The following is a 7,066-nucleotide window of genomic DNA, read 5'->3' as shown; positions in this document are numbered from 1 at the left end:
TACTAAATTACGGTTCGAGTCTAGATCTGTTTTTGATTTCAAAAAATTTTGTACTACTTTCTAAATTTTTGCTAGTTAACAAGTTTTATATCAAGCCGAGACTTCATCACTTCATATTGAGGCATCATATTATATGCAAATTCTCATTATTTTTATAAATACATATCATGTTATGATTCAAGTTTAGCCATACTGATCTTACTAGTTTATTACGAAGTAGATTATAAAAGTTTAGTGCATTAATGTATTATTGTTTTACTATCAGATTATTATCTGCTTCTGATTTGATCATTTAGTTAACAGTGTCATAATCATGATTTGATGAGTTGTTGTAACATCGAAATTTGCAATTTGGTATTCGATTCTTAATTAGTCAACAAGACTGATAATTAAGGCTCGTTTATCATTATATATTTGCATAAAGTTATATATGAAGATATTACAAAGTAGTTTGATTTATACAATATAATGAAAGAACACATTAATGAAGAAGAAGGTAATATTGATTCTATATCCTTTACTGGTTTATCCCTAAGGCTTAAGTCACTAATTAGTAATTAGTAATTATTTAATTAGACTAACAAGTTAATAAGAAAGACTAACTTTTAACTTAAGTCTAACATATCAAATACTGAAATGGTATTAGTATATTACCGAGTAGGATAGTCTAGTACACTATTATTCTATTATGCAGCTATGCTAAATTGACAATTGCTTATATACTATATAGTCATATTACGATATTAGTCAATCACTCATGTAGTCATAACACATTTCTAATTAAGTAATTTGTATTTATGTACTAATCTACTAGTCAATTATATCATTTATAAGTTTACACGATTACAAGTGTATTGCTTATACGTACAAATCCGTAATATTACTAGCTCTCTAAGATATGACGTCATTATATTATTAAACGGTCTTCGATTTTTTTATTAATTGCAACGCTAGACATTTACACGCTAACTGATTCACATTTTATAATCTAAAGAACTTAATATTTTAATGTGTGTGTTAAAAAAATTTATAAAAAATTAAAAACTGATATTATGTAGGTGTATATCGTTTTATCGGGATTCGAGAAATGTAATTAGTTTTTTTTTTTGAAACCATGTAATTAATCAATTGTATAAAAGTTTGTTTAATGTTGTTAAACAAAAATTAAAAATTTTGATTATTACAAAGTGGAAAATTGATTTTATTTTTTGGTTGACAATTTCTTCAAAATATGAATGGTGGGAAATTTCCCTCCAAAAACCAAAAGGAAAAACAAATTTTAGATTTAGAATTTAGATATTTTGAGTTAGAATTTCCCTCCCAAAATAAGAAAAAAACCCTAGCTTCCTTCTCTTCCTTGATTCTCAGCCGTCATATATAAGTTTTTTTTTTCCCATCTTTCTTTCTTCTTTCGTTCTTTAAGCTTCTTTCTTCCAGTTCTTTCTTCCAATCTCCAAGCTCAGCACCTTCTTTCAATCTCTCTCTAGCTACTCTCAAGCTAAGTTGAAGGTAAATTTATACTTACTCAAGCTAATCTCGATTTTTTTTCCGATTGTTCATGATTTTGATTGTTCCCGATTTTTTTTTCTGTTTTTTTTTTTTTTTTTTTTTTTGTTTTTAGCAATTTATACGATTTTACAACCATACCATCCCAGCTATATGATTCTGTGATATACTATACTTCGTATTAATCAATTACATGTATTTTTTCACTAATTAATTTCTTATACATTATCTGTATTCTAAAATTGTTTAATAGCTGAGATTAGTGGTGTTACTGGAATCTTATTGGTAGTAATGTGTTAAAGATTTCCTCAAGTTTAATCATCTGAAGAAGTATTTGTGAATAATACAAGATGTGAGATTGATCCTTGTTAGAATTTTATTTTTAACAATCTTCTGTTGCATTTAGACTTATAGATTAGGAAACTCTTAGCTAGAACGAAAGACCACTTACTGAAATGTAAAATTCAGATGTAAAATAGAAAGACCACCCTATTATTCAGATGGTCATTCATTTTAAACTCAGATGTGAATTCCACTGCTGGCTTTGGTTATGTGAGGTTATGGTTATGTGAGGTTAGCAGTCTTGTTTTGGGATCTTGGTTGGGGGTCATATATTTCTGAATTCTTGCTGTTTGAGTGGTTTACACCAATGTCTGTTCCTTTTATCTATTAAATTTCATCTTTTTCCCCTGCTTTCCTATCTCAGACGTTATCTTGACATTTTGTTTTTTGTTTTTTGTTGTTGCTATTTTTGTAGTATATCAATCCAATTGTACAAAATTCACAGCATCCTCTGAAAGCAAACTTATTGTATGCAATTGAAAGGATTTTGAAGCTCTCAGTGCCAAATTTGTACGTTTGGCTGTGCATGTTCTATTGCCTTTTCCACCTCTGGTGAGTTGATTGCTACATCTCCATCAATCATATTGTACCTTTGACTAGTGTAATAGGAATGGGTCCATTGAAAAACATGATCAATCATCTTAAATTGAATAGAGGTAATCTATGTTAGCTTGAGCGGAAGTGGAGAATGGGTCGGACAAAGGTTAAATTCATGTTTAAATGTTTAATGGTGGGACTAATATAATACTAGTAATAAAGTTAAGTCCTTTTTTTACGAATTCATGTTCAATAATGAGGAGTCCTCAGAGGGTTGTTTCCTCTATAAAGATTAAAGAGTATGAACAAAGTTTGCTATTAGGCTATTAGCCATAGCAAACTAATTTGTACTCTGAGCAAAGAACAACTCTTGTAATATACGGAGTACTTTGTAATAATTAGATAAATAAATAGATACATTCATAAGATGATATGAAGGAACTCATAATAAGAGTGCAAAAAGTGGTAAGCCTCACAATATTTGAAGTTATATAAAGTGCAAATTCAACTACCAAACATAGTAGTTGTCCAAGATCTAACCAATGTAATCAAATTCTCTCTTTCTTTGTCAAAAAAAAAAAAAAAAATTCTCTCTTTCAAAATTAGCCAAGTCAGCTATCACGATCAAAGATGATTTATTATTTTAGTATCCATCCAAAGTTTTGAAAGATCAATAAATCTACAATCCATTTTTTATTTTTTTTTAATTGACTGAAACATATGAAAATTGACATATATCCAGGATTTTATCCCAAGTAAAGGCCATAAATTATTCCAGTAATGGAGCAAGAGTTTAATGGTTTTGATGAGGATTCTACTGTTCAGAATCAAGATTCTACTCAATATACCACTAGTGGCAGTAAGCGTGGACGAACATCAGATGTTTGGAGGTATTACACCTTTTTTGATAAGATGGTTGGTCTTGCTCTGATAAAATATGCTCGATGCAATGTTTGTGGTAATGAATATAAAACACCAGGTAATGTTGGTACTTCAACTTGTAAAGCTCATACTAAGACATGCATGAGTAAAAATCCACACCATCCTGGAAATAATGAAAGTGGTGTTGAGCTCCCGTTTAATCAAACTCGTCATTTACAATTGCTTGCTAGAGCTATAATTTTGCATTCCTATCCTTTAAGTATTGTGGAGCATCATGGCCTTAGGGAAGTTTTTACGAATTTGAATTCCAACGTGAATCATGTGTGTAGAAACACTATTTTGAAACATTGTATTGTTGAGCATGATAAGTTTAAGTCGATGTTGTTGCAAACTTTTTCTGGAGTTGAAGGTAGAGTTAGCTTTACTTGTGACTTGTGGACAGCATGCACTAATCGAGGTTATCTTACTTTAACGGCACATTATGTTGATAAAAATTGGTGTCTTAGGTCTAAAATTCTGAATTTTAGATATTGTGGTCCTCCTCATACTGGTGTGTTGAGGTAGAAAAATTTGTGCTAAAACTTATTGGGGAATGGAACCTTCGGGGTAAAGCTTTTGCAATGACTGTTGATAATGCTCGATCCATGGATGTTATGGTTAACCTTTTGAAGAAAGATTTAATGTTGACTTCTCCTCTTCCTTGTAATGGTAAATTTTTTCATATTCGATGTTCAGCTCATGTCTTGAACATTATTGTTCAAAGAGGTTTAAAAGAAGTTGATAGTAGTGTTCAAAAATTGCGTGAGGTTTGTAAATATATTGATTCTTCAGACTCTAGACTCACTCAATTTGAGCATGCTCTTCATGAGGTTAACTGTGTGTTTAATGGAAAGTTACGTCTTGATGTTGTGACTCGTTGGAATGCCACATATACGATGCTCCGAAAAGCTTTGGAAGCCAAGGAAGCCTTGAAATTGGTTATTGATAGGTTTATGGGTTATGAATTCAAACTTTCAAATGATGAATGGGATACCCTTACTAAAATATGTAATTTCCTAAAGCCATTTCATGAGATCACTGTATTATTTTCTGGTTCAGAATATCCTACTGCAAATTTGTATTTTGCTAGTGTTTTAAAAATTGAGCACACAATAAGTAAAGCCCATATAGATTCTAAACATGCACCCATGGAAAAAGTTATGCTTGAAAAGTTTGAGGGCTATTGGGATGAATATAGTTTGATCCTTTCAATTGCTATTGTTCTTGATCCTCGTTATAAGCTTGTTCGAGTGACGAAGATGTTAAAAGTGCTTTATGTTGATGAGGCATGTGTTGAAAAGGCGAAAGTGATTAAAGATGCTCTTTTGGAGTTGTATAACTTTTATTCTTCTATGTCTTTCGGTTTTACATCAAGTATAATTGCTCCACCCTCCATTTCAGCTGTTATCGATAATTCAAATAGTCACTTGGATGATGATATATTCAAGGTAATCAATTTCTGTTTATTATGGTTTACAAAATTAATAATTGTATGTTTTAATTTTATTATTTAATAAAAGCATTTTGTTTGAACTTTTCTAGTATGTTGATAATGATGATGATGATGAGGATGACTCATCAAATCGGCCATCGATGGAGATTGATTCTTATTTGTGTACTCCTCGGCAACCAATTTATGAAGGGCAGAAGTACGATGTTCTTAAGTATTGGGAATCTCAAATTACTGTGTACCCCATATTAGCTGTTATGGCTAGGGATGTTTTGGCCATTCCTATTACATCGGTAGCCTCAGAGTCTTCTTTTAGCATGGGTGGTCGTATTTTAAACAAGTATAGGAGTGCGCTTTTTCCTAAGAATGTCGAGGCGTTGGTGACCACACAAAACTGGTTACGTGGTTATGATTGTGATATTGAAGAAGACGTCCTTGAAATTGGTAAACAAGTGATAGATGAAAGTGTTGCATCTAATTAAGAAGACGTGATGTTGTATTGTAGTGAACTAGTGATGTTTAATATATATTGTGTTGCTTCATTGTTAAAATGTTTTAATTTCATAGAACAAGTATTAATAGTTTTAGTCACATTACATATTGATATGTTGTTCCTTATTTGTCTCGAATTATTGGTTATTATTTCTGTCCCGCTAAATATTCATCTTGACCTGCAACCGACTCGCCCCTTAAATGATTTGCATCGACCCACACTGACACGCCCAATAACCACTCTTAGTAGTAAGTAGTTTGTAAACGGTTCGATTTATAAGAATTCGGTTCATAAACAGTTCGGTTTATAAGCGGTTCGGTTTATAAACGGTTCAGTTTGTAAACGGTTCGGTTTGTAAACGGTTCGGTTTGTAAACGGTTCGGTTTATAACGGTTCGGTTTATAACGGTATTTATGACGGTTTAAACGGTTTCGGTTTGTAAACGGTTCGGTTTATTTTCGGTTCGGTTTCCTTTCCGGTTCGGTTTAGATTTGGTTCGGTTCTAAAACGGTTTAACGTTATTCGGATCGGTTCGGTTTCGGGTTTACTAAAATGCGGTTCGGGTCGGTTTTTCGGTTTCAAAAAATCGGTTTTTAATCGGTTCGGTTCTCATTCGGATCGGTTTGAATCGGTTCGGTTTCACCGGTTCGGTTCGGTTTTTGACAGTGCTAGTTGCATTAGATGAACCACGACATTAAGCTCTCTTGCTCTGCTTAACCTCCATATTTATCAGGAAAAAAAAAGATAAACAATATTTGTGGCATTTATATTGATTAATTTGGACTAGAGTTTTAATCTGTTTCCTTTCTCCAAAACCTATTTGCCAAAAGAACTTTGATGACCCAATATCCCTAAAGTCAAACACAATTGAAGATGAAAAATAATATCATAGTGTCAGATTAGCTCAGCCAAAAAAAAAAAAAAAAAAAAAAAAAAAAAAAAAAAAACCAAGAGTTAATAGAAATTTATGTATTGCACATTCAGGAAATCCAAAGATTCACACTTAATAAGTATTAAATCTTACAACATGTGTTTTTAGCATTGAATTAAATTACACATACTCAAATTTATTTTAGAATAACAAGATGTGTGTTACTCTATTCGGAGATCAAATTAAAGTTTCTAACGAAGCTATTGCATACAATGGAGAGCATGAAATCTCTAATGCTATTGTGAAGCCACTAGATGACCAATGACGTACTGTCCATGATCAGTTACCATTTCAACTACATTTCAGTCATCGAACAGTTGTTCAACCAGTCTGCCCTAAAACAGGCCATGTGGTACCACAATATCAGTCAATAGCTTCAATTCCAAGAGTGCAGCTGATGAAAGATATGGTATTATCATATACTTAAGCTATTACTTATATCCTACTACATATGTATGTATCAATCATTAAAAATTTGTTAATAACACATATTTTCGGCCAATTGATACAATTTTCAGTGAATTTGACGGAGATAGTGAATATGGTATACCCATTATATTTAGGGGCGGCAAACGGATAAGGTCAGATCGGGTTTGTGTTCGGGTTTTCAGGTTTTATCAGCTAACCCCCAACCTGAACCTGATCCATTTAAGTTTTCGGGTTGAAAACCCCAACCTGAACCTGATATTTTCAGGTTCGGGTCAACCCAAAATTGACCTGATTTTTTATTGGGTTTAAATGAGGTTGATTGACCTGAAATTGACCTTAAAAACCTGATTTTTTTCAAATAACATTTTGTTTCAAACCACTTAATATTTTCAAAGACACAAGTTTGTATTCTAGTTCTCAAACAATATTAAAGGATGCATCATGCAATAAAACAATA

General features: G+C 32.0%; 1 long non-coding RNA gene across 1 annotated transcript; it reads left to right on the top strand.

Annotated features, from left to right (window-relative positions):
- Positions 1-611: 611 nt before the first annotated feature.
- Positions 612-3,467, top strand: LOC110700130. Its single transcript, XR_002507132.1, has 2 exons — positions 612-2,400; positions 3,128-3,467. It is a non-coding gene; the product is annotated as an uncharacterized LOC110700130 (long non-coding RNA).
- Positions 3,468-7,066: the final 3,599 nt, after the last annotated feature.

Source organism: Chenopodium quinoa, unplaced genomic scaffold (assembly GCF_001683475.1).
Source record: "Chenopodium quinoa cultivar QQ74 unplaced genomic scaffold, ASM168347v1, whole genome shotgun sequence".
Lineage (NCBI taxonomy): Eukaryota > Viridiplantae > Streptophyta > Magnoliopsida > Caryophyllales > Amaranthaceae > Chenopodium > Chenopodium quinoa.
This window is presented reverse-complemented; position numbering and strand designations above follow the sequence as displayed.